We start from the raw sequence: 24678 nt of genomic DNA, 5'->3' as shown, positions 1-24678 counted from the left end.
GTAGCTGCCAGAAAATATCTTTTTATTTATTTGTTTAAACCCAGAGAAGGTAATTTTGAGCCAACTCTCATTTGAAATGACGATAAGGGGCTAAAAGAGTATCAGCTTGGTTGTTTTAAATTAGGGCTGTCAAACGATTAAAATTTTTAATCGAGTTAATCACAGCTTAAAAATTAATTAATCGTAATTAATCGCAATTCAAACCATCTCTAAAATATGCCATATTTTTCTGTAAATTATTGTTGGAATGGAAAGATAAGACGGATATATACATTCAACATACTGAACATAAGTACTGTATTTGTTTATTCTAACAATAAATCCACAAGACGGCATTAACATTAACATTCTTTCTGTGAAAGGGATCCACGGATAGAAAGACATGTAATTCTTTTAAATGTGAGTACAAGTTATAGTAATTTTGATAGTTTGTATATTGTGACTAAATATTGCCATCTAGTGTATTTGTTGAGCTAAACTGATTGTTTGAATAGAGTATTATTTTGCATAGCTATTTTGATTGGGAATGCCAGATCTCTTTGCATTAAGCGCTTTTCTTTTTGTGAACATTATTTTATTTTTGAGAGATAGGAATATTATTTTTGTTGTGCTTTCACTAAATGATACTGTAGCGACCTAAATGTTCTTAACTGCCCAAATGCATTATGGGAATTTGAGCAACCATGAGTCACAGTGGTTGCTGCAAATGGTATACCTTCTCTGCGTTGAGTACAAGACATGGTGGTAAGAAAAAGATTATCTCCAGTTATTCTTCCCCATGTCGCTTGCCACAATAGTTATAACAGTTGTGGAACAGATGCCACCGCCGAAACCACTAAATAGCGCGGCTCTAATAAATGCCTGCGTTAACAATTTGCCCTTCTTGATAACTGGCGGCGATTCATGTCGGACATTGTCGTCGGTTGGCCCGGTTCGTACGATTTCCTCCTGAGGAAGACGGCGGCGTACATATAAACACCGAGAGGCATTGGATGGCTTTTTATAGGTACTTTTATTATCAAAACAAAAGCATGTGGGGGACGCAGCATTTGAGCCTGTGCTAACTGCGCACTTTCTCTACTCTCTCGCTCGACCACTTTCTTCCTCACTGCTCAATCTGACAATGCCGGTCACATTGAAAATAACAGTGGCCCCCTTGGCGGGTGCCGGTAACACCTGCGTCCACTCCACTTGCTTGTCTCTGCCCTTAGCTCTCAATATACTTCAAAAGGTGCCATTGTAGTCTGTTCGTGGCAATGCTTGAGTGAGTCGTTTTCGCGCATGCGTTAATTGCGTTAAATATTTTAACGTGATTAATTTAAAAAATTAATTACCGCCCGTTAACGCGTTAATTTTGACAGCCCTATTTTAAATATGTGTAAATGATGAAATCACTAAATTCCTTGCAATTGTATTATAAGAAATATTTTGGACCATTTGATTTCTTTTGCTCATGCAACTATTCACAAAGTGGTGACCCTGACTTGGGCTGCTCTATCAATTATTTAGGTAATTGATTAATCTATCAATTGGATAGCCGTGTAATCAAACATTTAATGAGTTGCAGAATACATTTGAGGAGAAAAGGAAAAAGTGCTTATGCTCTCATTTATTTTGACTTGCCAAGATGGCACTGTCAAAACAGCATTAAATGCGAATAAAAAATAAAATACTTCATCAAACAATGTAGAATTGCACTTTCAATTTCACTTTCATTTGACAAGCAATAAAGGCATTTAAAATAAATTAATATATCTGAGCTTAGCCTCAAACGATATAAAAAAACAAAACAAATGCAGATATAAGTACAACAAAAGAATAATTGGCGAACTTGCATTGCAAAAGTACGCTAGCTTAAATACTCTAAAATGCTAACGTTATTTTTCTTCTTAACAAATCGTTCAAACACATACATATTTCCACAAGAAGCCGCTAAATATACTTCTAAACTAAATAACCAATGCATGAACAAATATATTAGCTCAAACAAAAATTGACCTTATGTTGGTTTTAACAGGGAGCAGCTGGATTCAGCCATGTTAGATGAGTTACAGTATGTCATATTCACTGTTGCCAGTAGTGGGCAGTATATCCACCCAAAATCAATAAAACAAAACGCAAACACTTTCAAAACAAGCCATTACACCACTCTAATTAAACAAATCCTCAAAGCAGGAAAAATTGATTTGAAGCTCTTTTCTCATCGAATTACTCGAGTTAATCGATTAATCGTTGCAGCACTAACCCTGAGCATATCAGGGATGCTATTTAAAGGCCTTTTTACAGTAGTTGTATCACAATTGTAATCGCTCAAATTTCATGAGTGGCTCAGGGGTCTCGTGCGTTTTCAGACTAATTTGTGCTTCTTTTTTTTTTTTAGCAGTTCCTGTGGCGCCGTCGAGCCGTGTAATATCTGGTGTAGTCAAATACAGAGGTGGGTAGAGTAGCCAAAAAATTTACTCAAGTAAGAGTAGCGTTACTTCTAAATAATATTACTCATGTAAAAGTAAAAGTAGTCGTTCGAAAATGAACTCAAGTACAACTAAAAAAGTATTTGTTAAAAAGAATACTCAAGTGATGAGTAAAATTGTAACTGCTTACTATGTCAATTTTTTTTTTCAGAAATAAAAGTATATATTTTTCTCTTAGCACTTCATCTGTATGAATTGTTATTATTGTACTGTACTATAACCTATTACATGACCATATTAGGACAAAAAGTTGACATAAAAATCATCGAATTCAGACCAGAACAAAATTATGAAAAATCACCTGTCGAAAGAGCATTAGTTTCTTCTAGTAGAGAAAAAACATTGTTACCTCTGATTGTTATAGTTGAGTCATGTGGTTATGGTTGCAACGTCTCATTGAAACGGAAATTGTCGGTATCGCTGGCAAAAAGTCACTATGTAGAAAAAGGGAAAAATGTAACGACTCTAGTGTACCCCAAAGTAGCGGAATAAGAGTATTGTGTCTTCTTCACAAATCTACTCAAGTAAAAGTAACAAGTATTGCATGGTAAAACTACTCTAAGAAGTACATTTTTCTCAAAAGGTTACTTAAGTAGCTGTAACGGAGTAAATGTAACCCGTTATTACCCACCTCTGGTCATATAATCTTATAATCTCCCCTCCAATTCAGTGTTGCCCACACTCAAGGATTTTCCGTCAGAAATATTGAATACCGGTAGCTTTAAAATTTGTGAATGTTGGCCCAGACAGATTTCTGATTAAATGACAGGTGCAAAGTCACTCTTACCACACCCCACAGATCAATATAACTGTTGATCATGAGTTGACTTTGGTGTGAATGCAGGCAAAATACTCAAATTTGGCCCCCTGTTCAAGCAGGTGTGTACCCTGTTTGATAAGTGAGCGACATGTCAACTTGATTCTTTGCCGAGATGTATTTTTTGCTGTTAAAAAAAATATCCAGGGTTGCCGAGGGCAAAGCTTTAGAGAAAGATTGTTGGATCGTATTTCCAACACATTTCATAATCTTTGTAAATGCTGCAAGTGTACAACAAAGAGGTGTCAAAATTGAAACAAGATCGGCCTGTGTGACAAAACCGCTCTGAGCCATTGGTTCGGGCAGAGAAAAGGTCTGTAAAGCCCCCAGCGCTGACACCCCTTACCCCTCACAACAGATGGGAGCTTTTTGATTTTGACCGCGGGGACGCGTGGAGACTGAAAGCCGTAGAACGCGACCACAAAAAAGCCAGCAGACGCGGTCGGACCGTGAAACACGTCCCACGAGGCAGTGGAGGCTTTCACTCACCTGGCCTTTGGAGTATCCTCATGTTACCAGCTTGCAGTGGCCACCGCCCAGTCTCTCTGCACACCATTGTTCCGGGCCTGCAGTCGTGGAATTATTTCTTGATTGATTAATCCACTGGATAGAAACCAGACTCCAGGAACAAGGAACGACTGAACAATAAAAGATGTTTAATGGGTTACTCTGCAGGGTTTGTACAGACAAATGCAACAGCATGACATCCAGTAAAGCCCACGAAGCGTGCCTACCATTTCTTAGCCAGTGCTGCTTTAAAAGCCCAATTGTGGCAACTTTTGTCTAACAACTTGTTTCGCTCAGGATTTGTCTCACTCGGGACTTCTCAAGTCCTGTAGAAGATCATGTGGTATGAAAACAGTTAATGGCCAAATAAGAGGAGAACAAAAGTGTTCCCAAATGCACCTGGTCTTTAAGACAAAAATTAAAACTAGTTCTGCAAGCAGGACTGAAGGGGCCCTCGAGCAACGTGTCAATTCCTCCAATTTCTTTTCGGTGATTTTTTTTTTTTTTTTTATGCTACATACATTTTGCGTACTCTTCGATGTAATATCAAAAAAGCAAGAAAATAATACATTAGATGTATATGCTAAATGTCTGTTAAATATGTAGTATTTGTATTTGTAGTATTTTGTCTATCTTTACATTTGGATGTTTGAAGATCTATGTATCTTATCGTTATTTTTAAAATTTTGTTTTGCATGAAAAATACCTCGTGTTAAAATACAGTGTTTTTTCTCCTACAGATGAAGTAGCAGAGTGTGAAGCAACAGCCCTAATGAGTCAAAGCAGTTCTTCACTGCTGTCATCAGATGAACCAATTTATCCCTAATATATTTCATTGAAAAGTACAAAGAGTTTTTTTCTCCTACAGAAGAAGTAGCAGAGTGTGAACCCTAAGCCCTAACCCTAAACACAAAATAACGCCCGACTTTGGTACCCCGCACAGGTCAGGACCGTGAATGAAAACTCACCATTTTGATAACATAACATCTGATATGTCTCTGGAAGACACTCACCAATTTTGAGGAGGACCATTTTCATTTGCCCTGAAGAAACGCTAACCCTAAACCCTAACCCTAAACCCCAAATAACGCCCGACTTTGGTACCCCGCCAAGGTTGGCCCGTGAATGAAAACTCACCATTTTTATAACTTAACATCTCATATGTCTCATGAAAAGTATCACCAATTTTGAAGAGGATCCAACTAACTGCCTTGGCGCAATGGTCTCAAACATGGACGCTTTTTTTTGAGAAAAATGGCATGTTTTTCAACATTCAATGCAAAATATCCGATTTATTGCCTTAGCTTTAATATGCAGAAATGTGTAAGTAAGTTCCCTAAAACATTTTTGTCCCAACTTGGATATATGGGGTTATGTGTAGTAGAAAATTACTACTTCAGCGACACCCACGTGTGCAGACAAAGATCATGAGAGTAGGGTACCAGGTGATGGTAGTCCGCCACAATTCGAGGCCTATTGATGGCAGTCTTTTTATCAAGGCGGTTAAATTGAGTGATGACAGTACGTAACAAAGGGTGCCGAAACCACAGATGCGCACTACATCATGTTGACTTTGAAAAGACGCAACTAAAGACCTCTACCTGAATGCCGCACCTGTGCTGCTGTGTTCAAGAATTGCATCCGGGGTCTGTCACCATCTGTCTTATTCAGATCGCCTGCTTTAAAGGCCTAGCTACACTTTGCCTGGTTTTAGTTAGAAAACTTTTGTTGGGTTTTTCACAGTGAGAGAAAGGGAAGGATTGGGATGGAGGGTTTACATGTACTGTAAGTGTGCAAGCGCTGAAAAGGGTTTGCGTCCCTGACCACATAGACCCAAGCATAATACTTCATTTGGAACTGTGACCATATGGTTACGCCATCAGATCAATTTGGCTCAAACTAGGACATTAATCGAGGCAACGTGACATACAGTACACTTTCAACAATTTGAAAAGTGCAACCCTGATCTGAGAAAAAAAAAGGATATCCCTCCCACTTTCATGAAGTCCAAAATTTATAAATCCCAAAATGGGTGCTTGTGTTTCGTGTCAAGTATGTGTTGTATTGAAAATGCGTGTGTGCTTCGTGTCAGATGTGTTTATAAATCCCACAATGTGTGTGTGTTTCGTGTTACAGTGGTGGCCAAAAGTACTGGCAGCCCTGCATTTCTGTCAGATAATGCTCAATTTCTCCCAGAAAATAATTGCAATTACAAATGCTTACTGTAGGTATTAATATCTAAGAGAATGGAAAAAAAACATGATCATTTTACATAAAACTCCAAAAAATGGGCTGGACAAAGATATTGGCACCCTTTGAAAAATCATGTGATTTCATGTCATGCTTCTCTAATTTGTGTAATTAACTGCACCTATTACTTACCTGTGGCACATAATAGGCGGCGGCAATAACTAAATCACACTTGCAGCCTGTTAAAATGTATTAAAGTTGACTCAAACTCTGTCCTGTGTCCTTGTGTGTACCACATTGAGCATTGAGAAAAGAAAGAACACCAAAGAACTGTCCGAGGACTTGAGAACCAAAATTGTGCGGGAGCATAGGCAATCTCAAGGCTACAAGTCCATCTCTAAAGACCTGAATGTTGCTGTGTCTACTGTGCGCAGTGTTATCAATAAGTGTAAAGCCCGCGGCACTGCGGCTAACCTCCCTACAGGGTGACCTAAAAAAAAGTTTACACTCAGTTGACTGCTTGTTTAAAAGCCATTGAAACATATCTAAATAGGTTGTCATGCTTAAAGGGCAACTGAAGACCTTTCCGGATTTTGGTGTAATTTTATGAATATAAACTTGGGACAAGTTCATCAAAACAACCATGACATTATCAACACGTAATTGTAAGGATAATTTGCGTTTTTTTAGTTTTTTTGCACTCCGTTAATGGTCCCTTCGCAAACCCGGAAGTGTGACGTAGGCAACAGAAGACTACCCACAGCTAGTATAGCAGCAACAACGATGTCAGTGATATTTCCACCAAAGGTAACCATTCAGGATCGCTCTTTCGTGACGCTACCGATGGCAAAGGCTCCCAGGAAAGATGAACTACAATTAATCCCTACATGTTTGAACCTGAGGCGTCAGATGACGGCGATTTACTTGACACAGCAGATGGCGTCATGACGCCAATTGAAAGCTCGACACTTCACGAACGGAAGAGTGAGTGGTAAATCCAGCATCGTGATTTTTTTTATCAGAATGCGATTACATGGTTGTATATTTTTTCCATGCTCTACACATAGCTAAAACTGGATATTAGGTAATGGGACAGCTCCTACCGATCTAAATATGATAAAGCTAGCCCAAATGTGGCTAAATGAATGCGCTACACATAGCTAAAACTGGATATTAGGTAATGGGACAGCTCCTACCGATCTAAATATGATAAAGCTAGCCCAAATGTGGCTAAATGAATGCTCTACACATAGCTAAAACTGGATATTAGGTAATGGGACAGCTCCTACCGATCTAAATATGATAAAGCTAGCCCAAATGTGGCTAAATGAATGATATGTTATTGATATTTCAAAATAAATGACAAAACCATTTTATTTTCCAGGTGTTGCTGTAAACCGTCAAGTAATTACCCTTCCAAGAGTATGCCTGTGTCATCAGGAGATCCCAGACGTGAGAGCCAAACTTGAGGAGGCTGAAGCACTGACAGGGGCATGAATTACATTAAAAAAATAAAACCATAAATTGTTAACAACACTGACACATTTTGTTGACTGTTTAATGTATTCTATTGGTATATAATATATTGTAATTATATTACATTCTGAAAAAATATTTAATAGGCCACAATAATAAATGATACCAGATTTATGTATATGTATTTACTCTTTTCTGTAGCATGAAGTGTTCTCTATACAAAGATAATGCATTATCATTAAAATATGAAGGTAACTTGATTTTTCTTTTAAAAAGTGTGTACTGTATATATGACTAGTTTATGATTTCATGTCATCAAAATTTGCTACATTTATTTCTCCTAAATCATCGTCATCTGATGTCGCAGACGGAAGAAATTCAGCATCTGGCAGGCCTCATAGGATCTCTTCAGTCGTCATCGCTGGACACCGCATCACTTCGGTCATCATATGACTCGACCCACTCTCTCTTGATTTTGGGAAACTGGGTGGCAACTGACTTGCAACGCTTTTTTCATCGTGTTGAGGGTTTCCGCCACTTAATTTTTTATGTTTGGCTTCCTGGAGGAAAAAAAAATCACAGCAGCATGAAAATATTGGATGAATCCTAATTTTAATTTAATAATAATTTCTTGGTGATCAAATAATAATGCCCCAGTCATAGCAGCATCTATTTGATGCTATTGTTCCCTCTTCAAATAGGCAGACCTTGATGTTAAAGTATAAAAAACGAGCCAAGGACCTATTTGGTGCTGGGGACATTTGAATTTACATAACACCTATTGATATAGTAATAAAATCACATGAGTAGACGACATGTCAGCCAACCTATCTACTTATGACAGGCCAACAGCAAAAAAAAAGTCGCACTTCAACAAACTGGCAGTAGGAGTCCCCCTCGTTTATAAAAAAAAAGCCATTAATGTTCTACTTACGTCTTTGCAAAACCAAGGTTGCATTGTTGTAGGTTTTCAAAGCTGTCGTGGCTGAAATGATGAAAACAATGAGCCGATTGGGGACCTGTAAGCATGCTAACAAAAACGGTCCAAACCTTTGCAGGAGAAGTTTTTTTGGGACCACTCCTAGAGTCTCGAATCTTCCTGTGAGTAATTCATTGCTACACATCGAGATGGCATGACGAATCCCGCGAGTAAAACCCAGAAAATGTATGCAATATATGGCGAGGATAGCGTGGTGCTATATTTCCGCGTTCAGAGTGGTGGCGAGGCTTCCTGGAAGTTACGTCATGAGGTAGGGGTCGGCAGGACGGCACGTCCCTCGTTGCTATGGTGTTGCTATGGCCATAACTCAAAAACTACGCGGTCAGTTATTATTATTTTTTTTTTATGTGACTTTTTGAGAGAGCGAATGACGCATTTAATACAATTCAACTGAGTAAAACACTTAAGAGCGAAATCTGAAAAGCTCTTCAGTTGCCCTTTAAGTGATTCATTAAGGTCACTCAATGCAGCTGGTAATCTCTCGTCTCTACAATTCCTGTGCTTCTGCTGAAAATGAAGAAAACTTTAGCTGTAGCTGAATTGCTGCGTGCCGGTCTGACACCTACTGAGATTGCAGCAAATCTGAGAATATCCAGATGTGCAGTCTACAAAGTTAAAAAGAAGCTGAAAGATACTGGAACAGCCTCACGAAAACCTGGGTCTGGAAAACCCGATCTGTGCGGACCAAAAAGTTGATTGACAAGGTGATATGTGGTCAACCCAGAGTCCAGATCTCAATCCCCTGGATTATAGCATATGGGCAACTGTGGAGGACAGTGCCTGTAAGAAGCCACAAACTTCTGTGGCAGCCTTGGAGAGGTCCATTGTTAGATCTTGGGAAAAGATGACAGCATCCTACATAAAGAAGACCTGTCAAGCGTTCCGCAGGCGCCTGGAGGCTGTTGTGACACATAAGGGAGGACACATTGAAAAATAGAGTGTACTGTACATGTTCTTTACAATAATGTATAATTTGTGATTAAATTCTAATTCTAAGATGAATAAACATGGCATTTAAGTTGTATTATGGCAGTGTAAACTTTTTTGGGTCACCCTGTAGATGTGGACGGAAAAGAAAAATTGACAAGAGATTTCAACGAAAGATTGTGCGGATGGTGGATAAAGAACCTCGACTAACATCCAAACAAGTTCAAGCTGTCCTGCAGTCCGATACAACAGTGTCAACCCGTACTATCCGTCGGCGTCTGAATGAAAAGGGACTCTATGGTAGAATACCCAGAAAACCCCCACTTCTGTCCCAGAGACTTAAAAAAGCCAAGCTGTAGTTTGCCAAAACTTACCTGAGAAAGCCAAAAATGTTTTGGAAGAATGTTCTCTGTTCAGATGAGACAAAAGTAGAGCTTTTTGGGAAACGGCATCAACATAGAGTTTACAGGGGAAAAAAAACGAGGCCTTCAAAGAAAAGAACACGGTCCCCACAGTCAAACATGGAGGAGGTTCCCTGATGTTTTGGGGTTGCTTTGCTACCTCTGGCACTGGACTGCTTGACTGTGTGCATGGCATTATGAAGTCTGAAGACTAACGACAAATTTTGCAGCATAATGTAGGGCCCAACGTGAGAAAGCTGCGTCTCCCTCAGAGGTCATGAGCAGGCTTCCAGCAGGATAATAACCCAAAACACACTTCAAAAAGCGCGGTGGCGTGGCTCAGTGGTAGAGTAGTTGTCCCCCAACCCAGAGGTTGTGGGTTCGATTCTCCACCCTGATGAACTCGTCTAAGTGTCCTTGAGCAAGATACTTAACCCCACGTTGCTCCTGGTGCTGCGTCATGGCGAGATAGTGTAAAGCGCTTTGAGCGCCTTGAAAGGGTTGAAAAGTGCTATATAAATATAACATAAACATATAACATAAATAAAAGCACTACAAAATGGTTTGAGAAGAGGCCCTGGAGACTTCTAAAGTTGCCAGCAATGAGTCCAGACCTGAATCACACACAACACCTGTGGCAGTTTGGAGAAGACAATCTTCAAATCTCAGACACCTGGAACAGTTGGCCAAAGACGAATGGTCTAAAATTCCAGCAGTGCATTGTAAGAAACTCATTGATGGGTACCGGAAGCGGTTGTTTGCAGTTATTTTGTCTAAAGATTGTGCTACCAAGTATTAGGCTGAGGGTGCCAATACTTTTGTCCGGCCCATTTTTGGAGTTTTGAGTAAAAATAATAATGATTTAATTTATTTTTTCATTCTCTTTTGTGTTTTTTGGAATTGCATTTGGAATTGCAATCATTTTCTGGGAGGAATTGAGCATTATCTGACAGAATTGCAGGGGTGCCAATACTTTTGGCCAGCACTGTAGATGTATATGTGCATCGAACATGTGTGTGTTTCATGATAGATGTGTCTGTGCATCGAGCATGTGTGTGTGTTCATCATGACTGTCCTAGCCCCATATTTTTCTGCACTGAAATGAAAAGTGGCATTCTAGCACTACATTACTTGGCCGTCAGAGGGCGGTGCACACAAGTTTTACCAAGTAAATTGCTTCAATAGTGTTTGGTCTCATGCAACATGAGAATTGTATTGTCAGTCTTCATTTGGCACCAAATAAATTTGATTAAATGATTAAAACAATAACATTGATGTTGGTATTTTTAGCCTTGCATGTTCGATTAAGCTTATTTTCCAAATGTTATTTTTTATTGCTAAACTTCAGTTGGGAATGGCAAAAAATAGCTTGGTAGATGGCCTTTTTAAATTTTTTTTAATAGAAATGTTTTTTCTCCTTCAAAACTTTTAGTTTATTTGCTGCCATTCATGGCCACAGACATTAAACCTATTTGAACTAAGAGGGCTGACAGTGAATGATCACTGATAACATACAGTCACTGTGTGAGTCAAAGAAACACATCATTAAATGGCCTCATGTTAGTTCATTATCCGGTTCCGATTATTAAATTCAACATGGATTTCATGCTTGTGAAAGTGGTTTATCAAATTGTTATTCACAATACTTGTAGAATTAATATAATTATTCTAATTATTTAATACTATTAATAATGATTTATTACAACTCTATTTCATTTATATGTATTGAAATACTTGGGCAACATGACGGCTGACTAGTTACCAATTGCCTTATATTTCTGAGATCAAGAAATTGCCTTACTGGGTGGAGTTGGCATGGTAACCCGTACCAGCGTACGTTTTCTCCGGCTACTCCGGTTTCCTGCCACACTCCAAAAGATGATTGGTAGGTCAAGTCCAAATTGTCCGTCGGTGTGAATGTGATTATTAATCGTTGGTTATCTCTCTCTGCCCGGGGATTGTCTGACAACCAGTTCAGGGTGTCAACCAGGATAGGCTCAAGCACCCAGCACCTCTTGTGAGGACAAGCAATATGCAAGATGAATAAAGTTAATCATTTTCCTTCAATCTCCTGCATCTTTCTCTCTACCAGTAGCCAGGGAAGTGGGTTGCTTGGGTGCTACAGCAGCCCCTGGATAGTATTGGGGGGGAAAAAAGTGTTTTGGTAGATTTCTTTTTTTTTTTTGAGGGGGGTGAGGGTGTTACAAATAAATAAATACATAAAACATATTGAAACAATAGCGTATTTAACTTTGAGGATTAAATATACTGTATATGTTGAAAACGTTTTTTGATGTTGTTGTGAATAACACCCCCTGACACCTTGCATGCAACCAGGTCACGTTGAATAAGATGCTATTGGAACGCAAAAGTAAACTTTTGAAAGAGGATGCGTTAACAACATGGCACAATAATGAATTAGCGACTTTTTCTTTTCAAAAACAGCAAAATTTCTAAAATTCAATTCTAGATAAAAAATAAAGAAAATTGTCCTTTACTATCTTTAGATAGGTAAGACATGCTTGCATTGTTGCATTTTGCTGTTAAACTGTCGCCTTGCAGAGCGCTGTTGGATATTTATGTACAATTTTTTTTAGTGTTGTGAAAAGAGGGTGTTAAACCGGGGCTTATTACCCCTTTTTATTTTCAAATGTGTTCATGTGTCACTGCGGGGTTTTGCATAATAATACACGGACGCAGGGGTGCTGTATAGGGGTGAAAAGTGATATTGATTCTAAGGGCCCATGCCCTGATGGGGCCCACAAAGAAAATTAGAACATTAGGTAATCGTTTGCAAATTTAAATATCAATAATTATAATTTTAATAGGAATAAAACGAAGGGTTTCTTTTTGTTGTTTTGTTTTTGGCAAAAAGTAAACACCCAGAGAGCATATGTATTGCCAGCCAACCCCCCCCCCCCCCCCCCAAACCCTGTATTTTCGTTAAATGGTTTGGTCCGCCATTCCTTCGATCAGACCAGAAGCAGCGGTGTGCACTTACACCAGTCAATGACTCGGAGTGCGCGGTACTGCAGAAATGTTTTCAAAACAAAAATAGGGTTATCAAAAGAGGAAAGAAAAACCTGCTTGAATCCAGTTTGTCAAGAATTTATTGAATTTAGTTTGTCATCAGTTGAATTTAGTTTGTTAACAAGGGACCTCACTTCGGAGCTGTAGCCAGAGTGGAGATCGCGAGTTTCCAGATGAGGCTAAGCCTGCTCCATAATGAAATACTGTAATTGTTTGCTAGCTAGTGTTTGCTCCACTTTTAGCTTCCATTTAATCAGTACAGCAGGCAAACCCTTACCAAGCTCTTCATACTAAAACAGTTGTATACTGTATACTGTAATGTATGCTGTAGTATAGTTAAGTTAAAACAAAACATTTATTCTAAGTCATTCATTATGGTATTTGCTTTGAGAATGTTTCTAATAAAAATATATTTAGATTGTAAAAGATGGCTTTTGTACATTTCTTATAGATGATATTAGTCTATTCATTATCGCTCTATATGCTGAAAGTTTACATAAATATATTTTCATCTTAAATTAATGCAGGAAATGCACAAATTAGTGTTTAAAGTAGAGGTGCGACCGATAATTATTGGTCCGATAATAGGAATTATGACGTCATCCCAATAAATCCGATAACAATATATGTTAACGGGGCATATTAATAATATTTTTGGCACAGTGTCGGATTGGGATGTGTGTGCATTTGTTTCCACTCCTTTTTTGCCAGTATGCAAAGATTTGTTACTGTTCTAGAGGACATATTTTTCCTTCAGGGAGTTATAAACCTTAGTATGGCAATTAGCAAATGTTTGCATTTTAGAGTGTTACGTTTTGGTTATTGATAGGCTAGCTGTTCTATAATTGCCAGGTTAAGAAAGTTGTTTCATAGACCAACATGACAAAAGTCTCCTCTCCTCTCCTCACTTCTTCAAATCAATCAAGTTTTATCTGCTGACAAAGCACAAAACCTGTTTGGTTTATGTTTGCTTTAGATCAGTGCTCATTGTTCAGGGGAACACCTCGTCAATGATATTGACTGATTGTGATTGACTCAAATTATATTTATTTGAAAAAATTAATATGGCCACTTTATTTGAAGTCAAAACTGTTCTTGTCTTTGTTCTGTACATTATAACAATGTTCATGTCATCATGAAAATTCTGGTTCAGTCAAAGGCAAATCTATGCTGAATCAACCACTAGTACTTTTGACCTACAGGTGTTCAAAAACTCAGGTGAATATACATTGAAAAATTATATATATATTATCGGTTATCGTATCGGTATCGGTCATGAGGAGCAGGAAGTTATCGATATCGTTATCGGTTTCAAAAAATGGATATCGTGCACCCCTAGTTTAAACCTTCACCAGAATGCAGGAAATTGCATAGTTGATACTCTAAAACTGTGTGTGTCCACCGGCACTGGTGGTGGGGCCCAAAATCCCTGGCAGCGCCCCTGCACGGACACTTTTATTTCCAATACAAAAACTCCAACACACACTGTGGGTGAAATAGAACGCTGTCTATGTGGTAGCATAAAAGTAGTACGTAAACTATCCAGCATGTGTGTGTACTGCCATTGTGCACGGCTTGGATGGAGAAACCGCGCGAGCATGACAAATTTGGACCGAAAAGGCTGTTTTTGGATGGGAAAACTACAAAAGATCCTCAGCACCCCCTTTTGTGAGTGACTTCCAGCGCCCCTGCTCTCTACCATCAACTGCCCTCATATCTTCCAACATAGTTTAATCCTATCTGACCTTGTCACTCATACAGAAAACCAGATCATGATCTGCAGCTTTTAGCGGCATTGTCTCTAACCAGGTTTCCTGTACCAGTCATGCACCCAAACACAACCATCCCAGCAGAACCATGCTGGATTTTTTTGTGTCTTGGTTTCTTGGCAAGACAAAACACAACAAATCCAACAACGTTCTATTATGGGAAATATGATCTGACATGTTAGCCCAGCTAAGAAATCCAGCCGACAGAGCTGTCTATCATCAGTCCATTTGGGCATATCTGCCTGACTGTTCACAGAGCTGTTCATTTATTGCCTGTTATATGCTGACGTCTACTGGCCATTTTTGGTATTTTACCAAATTCACATATAGCGGTAATTCGTGTCATTGCATTGTTAATTTCACTCTAGTTCATTTACAATTAATATTTTATTGTTATTTATCTGCTCTAGATAACACAAACCACACTATCATATAGAAGCATACTTTGAAGTGCAGTTTTTGGGAACAGCTGCAAATAAATATCAATGAAATGAAGTTGCTGCATTCTGTAATGTCATCACCGACTATCTTGTTGTCCATCTTGTTCTATTTCAGAGCAGGAAACATAATAAAAATAGCCTGAAACCAAGTGCTGGCGTAGTGAAAGTAAGTGAAAATTAATAAATAATTGGAAAAAAACAAAAATAACGCTCATAGTAAAAAGGAGTGTTGATAGGACACTGTCATGTATTATTAAACAATACTAACAGTGTCAGATATTTAGTGCTATTAAATAACTAACACCAAGAATTATTAGAATTTTCCTAGGTGTAACTTTAATTTAGAATTGGTGACCCTCGTGAGGTTCACCAATTCTCAGAAGCAGTGATGAGTGAGGCACTGACTTCCAGTCAAATTCATCTTCTAAATCAGAAGATGAATGAATGAATGCGAATAAAATAAACTATGAAAAAAAATGTTCATTTTACCACTGAGTTGAACTAACACGCATGATTTGAGTTTAACTAAACTTATGCCAGCTCTATATTGTATGCACACGAGGCAGCTGGCTTGATTTAATAACAGGATAGCTGATCGTCCATGCCATTAGATGATACACTTCTCCTAATGGCAGACGGCAATTCCACATTGCACCTTGGTCCATGCCGAGACTAATGTAATTACTGTACACATTAATTCTATTAAAAGTAATCAATGCAACAATGTTAGGAAAGCGCTATGGCAACAATCACCACAATTGAGCTGAGGAGACATAACATGGGAATTAATCTATTATCATTCATTTTTTTGTGCTGTCTGCAACATTCAAACTTAGGTATTTATTTCTTGCAGCTCATTTGATAGCTTTCTTTTGATATCAGGTGATTGTATGCAGAATGATGCTGCGAAGTCATAGGTGCTTGTAAAAATACATACAGTGGGGCAAATAAGTATTTAGTCAACCACTAATTGTGCAAGTTCTCCCACTTGAAAATATTAGAGAGGCCTGTAATTGTCAACATGGGTAAACCTCAACCATGAGAGACAGAATGTGGAAAAAAAGCCCAGAATATCACATTGTTTGATTTTTAAAGAATTTATTTGCAAATCATGGTGGAAAATCTGTATTTGGTCAAGACCAAAAGTTCATCTCAATACTTTGTTATGTAGCCTTTGTTAGCAATAACGGAGGCCAAACGTTTTCTGTAACTCTTCACAAGCTTTTCCCGGCAGTGCAGGATTTGAGTCCCTGGCGGCGCATTGTGTTACTGAGAGTAGCCTTTGTTACTGTGGTCCCAGCTCTCTGTAGGTGATTCACTAGGTCCCCTCATGTGGTTCTGGGATTTTTACTCACTGTTTTTGTTATCATTTTGACTCCACGGGGTGAGGAGGGAGTTGAAAATCCGTGTTGCCCAACGACAACCTCCAAACATCACTGCTCTAGAGGAGATATGCATGGAGGAATGGGCCAAAATACCAGCAACAGTGTATGAAAAGCTTGTGAAGAGTTACAGAAAACGTTTGGCCTCTGTTATTGCCAATGAAGGGTACATAACAAAGTATTGACATGAACTTTTGATATTGACCAAATACTTATTTTCCACCATGATTTGCAAATAAATTCTTTAAAAATCAAACAATGTGATTTTCTGTTTTTTTCCCATATTCTGTCTCTCATGGTTGAGGTTTACCCATGTTGACAATTACAGGCCTCTCTAATACTGTATTTTCAAGTGGGAGAACTTGCACAATTAGTGGTTGACTAAATACTTATTTGCCCCACTGTATGCAGTATCCATATTTTTAACGTGCCTCTAAAGAAATCCCATAATTATTTAATTTTTCCTTTTTTCACACCCCCGAGGAGATGACAAAGGTGACAGAATACTTTGGCATTAACTGGTCGGTTGCCAGCCGTGTGTTGAGGTAACCTCGGGCAGACAAACCAAATGCAAGCTTGCATAGATTCCTGTTCACCAACTTCCTCCGCTGCTTGCATCACCATCCCGCTTGCTTGATCTGTGAAAGTACTTGATGATACTGTATGAGAGTTTCACACACTTCCAATCCCACTATGGAAACGTAAGCCAGATAAACTGGATTTGTCATGAGTTGCACACACGAGTAATTTACTGAAGTGAACACAGTGTTCTTGATTTCCGGAGAACTTGTCAACCAACCCAATTATCCTGGTGCAATCAGGGTCAGGTAGGGTCCATACAAATACCCAATGTATTTAATGGATGAGAAAAAAATTGGATGATTTTGGCACAGGAGCTGGACTGATCTAGCGGGTTGGCAGCGCATTGCATGGCAGCAGCACCATTGGTGTAGGGGTGTGTTCGTGAAGGGGTGAATGTGACTTAATGTCAAGGGCTTTGGGCATGGTGAAAGCGTGTAGATAAATGCATTCTCCATTTTAAGTTCTCTATATTAGCACAAGCATTACCGAGCATACTATTTGTCCTGGGTTGTGGGGTCCAAGGTTTGTTAAATTGACACGCAAGAAACATCGAAATCAGGGCTTCCACATAAATTTTCGCCACCGATTCAGTGGTTCCACGCTTACCACCTTGGGCCGCAACTTGTAGCCGATCAGTATATCAAACGTGCTTAACGACGTCGACTTGCAAGGTGGAGGAAGTGTGACCAAGGAAAAAACAGACGGGTCTTTTAAACAAACAAACATTCTCTGATTTTGAAATGTAATGTGTTTCCATAATGCTGGGCACTTATCATGGTAGGAGTGAATTCCGGTAAATGAATTATTGTGTTACCTAAGCAGCCTAAACTTGTGGTTTTGCTTTACTTTGCCTCATTTCTAACAATCTGTACTGCAAGGTGAAATGCTTTGTGGAGCCATCTAAAAGTCTTTGACACCGGTCTGAAGAAAGTTTTCCCCACTCCTCAACGCAGAATACTTTCAGCTGTTAGATGTTTGAGGTGTTTCTTGCATGTACAGCGCATTTCAAGTTACCCCACAGCATCTCACTGGGATTAAGGTCTGGGCTTTGACTTGGCCATTCCAGGACTCTCCATTTCTTCATTTTCAGCCAGTCCTTGGTGGATTTGCTGGTATGTTTTGGGTCATTTTCAGGTTGCATGTTCCAGTTTCGCTTCAGCTTTAATTTTTTCACAGATGATCCCACATGTTCCTCAAGCACCATCTGATACACAATAGAATTCATGGTGGATTCTATGATGGTGAGCTGGCCAGGTCCTGCTGCAGCGAAGCATCCCCAAACCATACTTCACAGTTGGTATGAGGTTCTTTTCCTGTAATGCTGTACTGGGTGTATGCCAAACATGTCCTCTGTTCTGGTTTCCAAATAATTGAATTTTAGATTCATCTGTCCAATGAACATTATTCCAGAAGTCCGAGTCTTCGGCCCTGCAGATCTCTCGCACACCCCCATACTGGATGTAACCCCAGACCATGATTTTGCCACCACCAAACTTCACTGTTTTCTGAGTGAATCTCGGATCCATGCGGGCTCCAGTAGGTCTCCTGTAATATTTGTGGCGACTGTGTTGTAATTCAATGAAAGATTCATCTGAAAAAAAATTCCAGCGTCCATCCTTTTGACAGGCTGTGGGTCCTGGCAAATGCCAGACGGTTTTTAATTGTCTGCTCCCTGAGAGATCTGCAGGGTGGAAGGCAACATAAATAGTCTGAAATATCAACAAATCTTAGCTGCCTCTTGCATTCCTAACCATAAAAACGGACAAATTCTGCAGCAGGATGGTTCTCCATCGCATACTTCAATCTCTACCTCAAAGTTCCTCAAGTCAAAGAAGATCAAGATCCTCCAGGACTGGCCAGCCCAGTCATCAGACATGAACATCATTGAGCATGTCTGGGGTAGGATGAAAGAGGAAGCATGGAAGACGAAACCCAAGAATGTTGATGAACTCTGGGAGGCATGCAAGACTGCTTTCTTTGATGTTCCTGATGACCTAATCAATAAATTGTATGAATCCTTGCCGAACCCCATGGATGCAGTCCTTCAAGTCCATGGAAGTCGTACAAAATATTAAATTTAGATCTCACAGCATCACTACTTAATTCGCTTATGTTATGTAACATATTTTTGTATTTGAAGTACATTTTTTGTTCAATTTTCACACTACTTTCTGTAGGCGACAAAACTTTTGTCTTGCCAAAATTGGACCTTTATATATTCATCAAATGATAAATCTTTATTTTTGTACATTCAACATAATTTGGGAGGGTCTTAGCTTTTATATGAGCTATTTTTGAAACCAATTGAAAAATTAAAAGTCCGGTTATTAGCAATTGTTTCTACAAAATGGATAAGCGACAAGACTTTTGTCAGGGACTGTATATATGTATATTGATAAAAAAAAAAAAAAGATTTAAGAATCATTTATTTCTGCCTTTGCTTTCAAGTAGATGCTAAATCAAGTTGAAAAAGTTTATTAAAATAAGTAATAAAATAAATAATAATAATAAAGCATCAGTGAAATTTGTTGAGCCTTAGATTTGTTTATTTTTACAAAGATTGAGAAATCCTAATAGACCAATGGATTTGAGCAATAGCCCTCCCCACACACACATTGGTCTATGTTTACTAAACAAAACCGCTTAGTGGTTTTTATGTTCTGCGTTTATTTTTTTTTTTAATTATTTGTTTTAGTTGATTTTCTTTAGTTTTTTAGTACATTAAAAGAATCCTTGGGTTGAGATTACATTTTCCCGATTGATCTAGCGTAGTACCTTAATGCCAGACACAAAATTCCCTTTTTAAAATGTCCTCAAAGCTGATGAAGCATTCTTTGTCAACATTTCTTCCAAACTACAGATTGGCTTTGTGCACACAAATATCAGGTGATCATCACAACTGTATCTCTTGACACCGAAACCAATGAAAGGCAGTCAAAAAATCTAAACAAAAAGCTCATTGATGAAAAAGCTCATAATTTGGTGTGACATAATATAGTGTAGTCATGTGGTTTTAACGTGTGCAAGTGTATCGACCCATGTGAAAAGAAAGCCCATTTTCTAATTCATTGCATCTCTTAGGCCTTCTTGGAAGTGGAGCTGGGCATTCTAAGAACCGTACCTAATCAATGATTAGGAAATTATCAATTTCATCTTCTGGTTTATATGTTCAAAGATGATACTAAAAGCTTGATTTCCAACAAAGAAATCTTGATATTTCTCAACTGAACTTAGTATACAAATAGAGATTTTTATCATGTCTAACTGAATTTAAAACACAAGGAAGCTCACACGTGATGGAGGAAAAATCAGAAAACGTCTTCCTTTTGAATTTATTGAGCATGATGTACTAACTGTTTTTTTTTTTTTTTTTTTTTTTTAAAGAAATCACAGAAAATAGTCGACCATGCAATTTCAATCTCTGAGCCCAACAGGCTTGTCGAAATGCTTCCAAACTGCTGACTTAAATGGGCAACACAAAGTATTGTTATTTTCAATTTCGATACTGTATCATTACAGCTATAAGCCCAGTGCACACGAGGCGCCATTTGCGCTGCATCATCTACGCAGTGTGTTGATGGCTCTCGAGAGCCGATGGCGCTGTTCCCTGCTCATCAAGCGCCGTTGTCACTGTTGTGTAAACAAACGAGCCTTGATCAAGTGTTTGGAATCGCCTAACCATTCAAGATGGTGACCCCAGAGTATGAAGAGTGTTTCTGCCGATGACGCCTGGTGTGCACCGGGCTTTAGCTATACAAAACCATATCCCTACCCACAACAAAAAGAGAAATTAAGCTTGTACGGCAATGGCATTCCAACTGCAAACATCTCTCTTCTGCATTCCCATTGTGACACCTTATAGCTATACAAAACCGTATCCCTACCCAATAAACCCAACCCAATAAAAGAAGAAATAGAAGTAAAGCTTATATGGCAATGACATTGCAACTGCAAATATCTCTCTGCTGCATTCCCATTGTGACACCTTTTGTATAAACCCTCCACACAACTAGTTGCTGTTCTCATTGTGTTCATCAACAACTGAGTGTTATTATTGTGTGCGTAAGAATAGGTTTAAATCGGTCAACATTATGTTGATGATTGACCCAGTTGTGTGTGTCGATTCTGGTAATGGAAGGCAAATACAAAAATGCTTTAAATGGATGTGAAGGATTTTAATTGTTTAGAATTCAGTTGGGATTAAGTCATAGACTTCGCTATCATCATCTGTTGGTGAAGTCTATGATTAAGTATATTCTGTGCTTTAGTAAGGCACTCAACAAAATCATTGCAATTCCCAGTTACCAGCATTTACTTCAATTTTCTTGCTGATTGGTAACTTTTGGTTTTCACATAACTATCGCGCAGTACTTGGCACAACCAAACATAGCGCCGCCTGCACGGATCAGGATTTTCAAGAGAGAATATCGCACGGAATTTACACTTACAGTTGCTGGCCATGACTGTACTGCTTACCTGAAGTGAAAGGTCACTGCTAACCCACGAAAGCCAAAATGGATTTGAGAAGGTCTAGAGCAGGGGTTCCCAACCTATTCCACTAAGGCACACTGTGGGTGCAGGATTTCATTCTTACCAAACAAGATGACAACACTTTTTCCCCAATCTGGTGTTTTACAAGTGCAATCAGTTGATTGCAGTCAGGTGTGGCTTGTTTTAGCAGAAGCCTCATTGGTTCAACTGTCTCTGCTGGATCGGCTGGAACAAAAACCAGGACCCACAGTGTGCCTTGAGGACTGGGTTGAAAACCCCTGGTCTAGAGGACGACCAAAGAGGATGTTTATAGATGTAGTTAATGAGGACATAAAGGTATTTGGTAGCGTTGTTTTTGGCAGCTGCTTTAATTTTCGTCTTAGTTTTATTCTTTTGGATGATAATACTTATTAGTCTTAGTCATATTTTAGTCATTTCAAAATGTGTATGTCTTCGTTTAGTTTTTGTTGACAAAAACTCAAGACTAATTTCATCTAGTTTTAGTTGTTTACCTAAAATGTTTTCATCTGTAAAATTAAAATAATTGACTGTAAATATAACTAGATGAATTAAGATTTCCGACTATTTCAAATGAACATTGACAGCACATATTGTTGCATGTACAAGGACAACAGGAGCTTATACACACTCAGCAAGAAAACAGTACATTATTTTCAATTAATTATAGCCACCTGGACGCCACGAACTACAGTCCCTGACAAAAGTCTTGTCGCTTATCCATTTTGTAGAAACAATTGTTAATAACCTGACTTTTAATTATTCAATTGGTTTCAGAAATGGCTCATATGAAAGCTAAGACCTTCTCAAATGATGTTGAATGTACAAAAATAAATTTGTTTCACTGAAAAAAGATTTATCATTTAATGAATACATAAAGGTCAAATTTTGGAAAGACAGAAGTTTTCAGACTATTTATGTTGCCTTCCACCCTGCAGATCTCTCACACACACTCATACTGGATGTAACCCCAGACCATGATTTTGGTAATGATATAACTACCAAACTTCACTGTTTTCTGAGTGAATCTCGGATCCATGCGGGCTCCAGTAGGTCTCCTTCAATATTTGTGGCGACTCTGGTGTAATTCAGTGGAAGATTTATCTGAAAAATCCACCTTTGCCACTTTTCCAGCGTCCATCCTTTTGACAGGCTGTGAGCCTTGGCAAATGCCACACGGTTTTTTTAACGGTTCTGCACCCTGAGAGATAAATAGTCTGAAAAATCAACAAATCTTAGCTGCCTCTTACATTCCTAACCATAAAAAGAGACAAATTCTGCAGCAGGATGGTGCTCCATCGCATACTTCAATCTCTACCTCAAAGTTCCTAGGATGGGGTAGGATGAAAGAGGAAGCATGGAAGACGAAACCCAATAATATTGATGAACTCTGGGAGGCATGCAAGACTGCTTTCTTTGATGTTCCTGATGACTTCATCAATAAATTGTATGAATCCTTGCCGAAGCCCATGGAAGTCATACAAAATATCAAATTTGGGTCTCACAGCACCACTACTTAATTCGCTTATGTTATGTAACATATTTTTGTGTTTGAAGTACATTTTGTTCAATTTTCACACTACTTTCTGTAGGCGACAAAATTTTTGTCTTGCCAAAATTTGACCTTTATGTCTTCATTAAATGATAAATCTTTTTTCAGTGAAACAAATATATTTTTGATCATTCAACATCATTTGTGAGGGTCTTAGCTTTCATATGAGGCATTTCTGAAACCAATTGAATAATTAAAAGTCAGGTTATTAGCAATTGTTTCTATAAAATGGATAAGCGACAAGACTTTTGTCAGGGACTGTATATGTAAAAAAAAGTTTTCTGAGAGTACAGAGGACGCTTGCCGTTAGCATTAGCCTAATGTTATTCAGAATTCAGAATAGCTTTATTGTCATCATACAAATGTTAAACGAGATTGGAGGGAGCTACTCCTTTACAGAGCAAAGGTAATAAGTTAAAAAGGAAGCTTAAAAATATACAAAACACGCACACGAATGCTATGCTATCACTACGAGTTACATTTAATGTGTGATGATCACTCAGCACCAGGGGTCGCGTTAACCGAATATTTTCCGTCGTTGACCGATTTTTTAAAACGGTGACGGAAAAAACTGAAGTCCATCCGTCATTTTGACCGGTTGCAATGGCGAGTGAGCATATTAATTATAATACCATTTACCATTTACCATTGTCTCTCTTGATGCACGACGTCGTTGGCCTTACTCTGAAAAAATGTCAAGGCAACTGAGTGTCCAAAGTTTCTTCAAAAAGCCCCAAAACGACGATGGTGTTGATAAAAGAGGTGAAAAAACAGGGACTGCACAAGCGGGCACGCAATTCAAGTCCATGCGCACCAGGAGGAAAGTGTGAGACTACGTTCAGGCCACAGCAGGTGGACTGTTAATTTCATTGTTCCATATGCTACATATGGTAGGCTACCTACCTACTGGGGCCTCAGTGACGTTTCTTATTCTCGCTATATGATTATACAACTTTAACATTTGTTAATAATACGCTCTGTGTGTAGTATCATCCATTGCTTTTCCTTTTTAAATGGGCACTTATACGCGAATGCAAGAAGTAACAACGGGAACATTTTTAAACAGGCATTTCACGGGAGAGCATTTCGACTCTTCGGCCAATCATATAGCGAGAGCGAGTGGATAGTGAGGGGATCGCGCGCGGCTCTTAAGTGTCTCTGTCACGTGACTGTCGTAGCCGGTGTAGGCGCTTGAACCTTCACCGGTAATGCGCTCGGCCAAATGGACACACAAGTATGGAAGGTGAATTATGCCAAACAAAGAGTCACCACAATGTCATTATCATCATTTTAAAAATTTAAGTGATGGGTAAAAATAGATTATGACCGGATTTTTATGACCCTCTCAGTCAAAATGACAGACAACGAAAAAGTCTAGCGCAATCTCTGCTCAGCACAGACCTTGAAGGCTAAAGCATCATTGTATATTCTTTCTGACCAAGAAAACAAATATTACCGTGTGTGCAAGCCTACATGGAGGCTGGAGACAGAGTTGGCAAGGGGGGGGGGCGCAGCATGTCACAAGTGACACAAGCAGTCACTGCTACGATGCCGGCTAACCACACACAGAATGTCACACATTGTAAACATGTGACGAAAACTCTCATTCTCGTCTCGTCAGACAA

The 24678-nt window shown here is 38.8% G+C and overlaps 1 protein-coding gene and 1 long non-coding RNA gene across 4 annotated transcripts in view; one reads left to right on the top strand and one right to left on the bottom strand.

Annotated features, from left to right (window-relative positions):
• Window positions 1–24678, top strand: part of opn4xa (opsin 4xa) — a 111187-nt gene that overhangs the window by 58223 nt on the left and 28286 nt on the right. The window contains exon 1 of one of the 3 annotated variants that reach the window (XM_057819180.1): window positions 18065–18289. The exons of 1 other annotated variant lie outside the window; for it this stretch is intronic. The gene's annotated coding sequence lies outside the window, so the exon portion shown is untranslated. Of the gene's footprint in view, window positions 1–18064; window positions 18290–24678 lie in introns of those variants that run through there. One more of the 3 variants, XM_057819178.1, reaches the window with a different exon arrangement.
• LOC130905624 (uncharacterized) lies at window positions 7011–8574 on the bottom strand. The gene is made up of 3 exons (XR_009061123.1): window positions 8512–8574; window positions 8396–8446; window positions 7011–8021 (listed from the first exon to the last, which is right to left on the bottom strand). It is a non-coding gene; the product is annotated as an uncharacterized LOC130905624 (long non-coding RNA).

The sequence above is a fragment of the Corythoichthys intestinalis genome, chromosome 17, assembly GCF_030265065.1.
Source record: "Corythoichthys intestinalis isolate RoL2023-P3 chromosome 17, ASM3026506v1, whole genome shotgun sequence".
Lineage (NCBI taxonomy): Eukaryota > Metazoa > Chordata > Actinopteri > Syngnathiformes > Syngnathidae > Corythoichthys > Corythoichthys intestinalis.
Note: the sequence above shows the minus strand (reverse complement) of the source record. Positions and strands in the feature narration are given on the sequence as shown.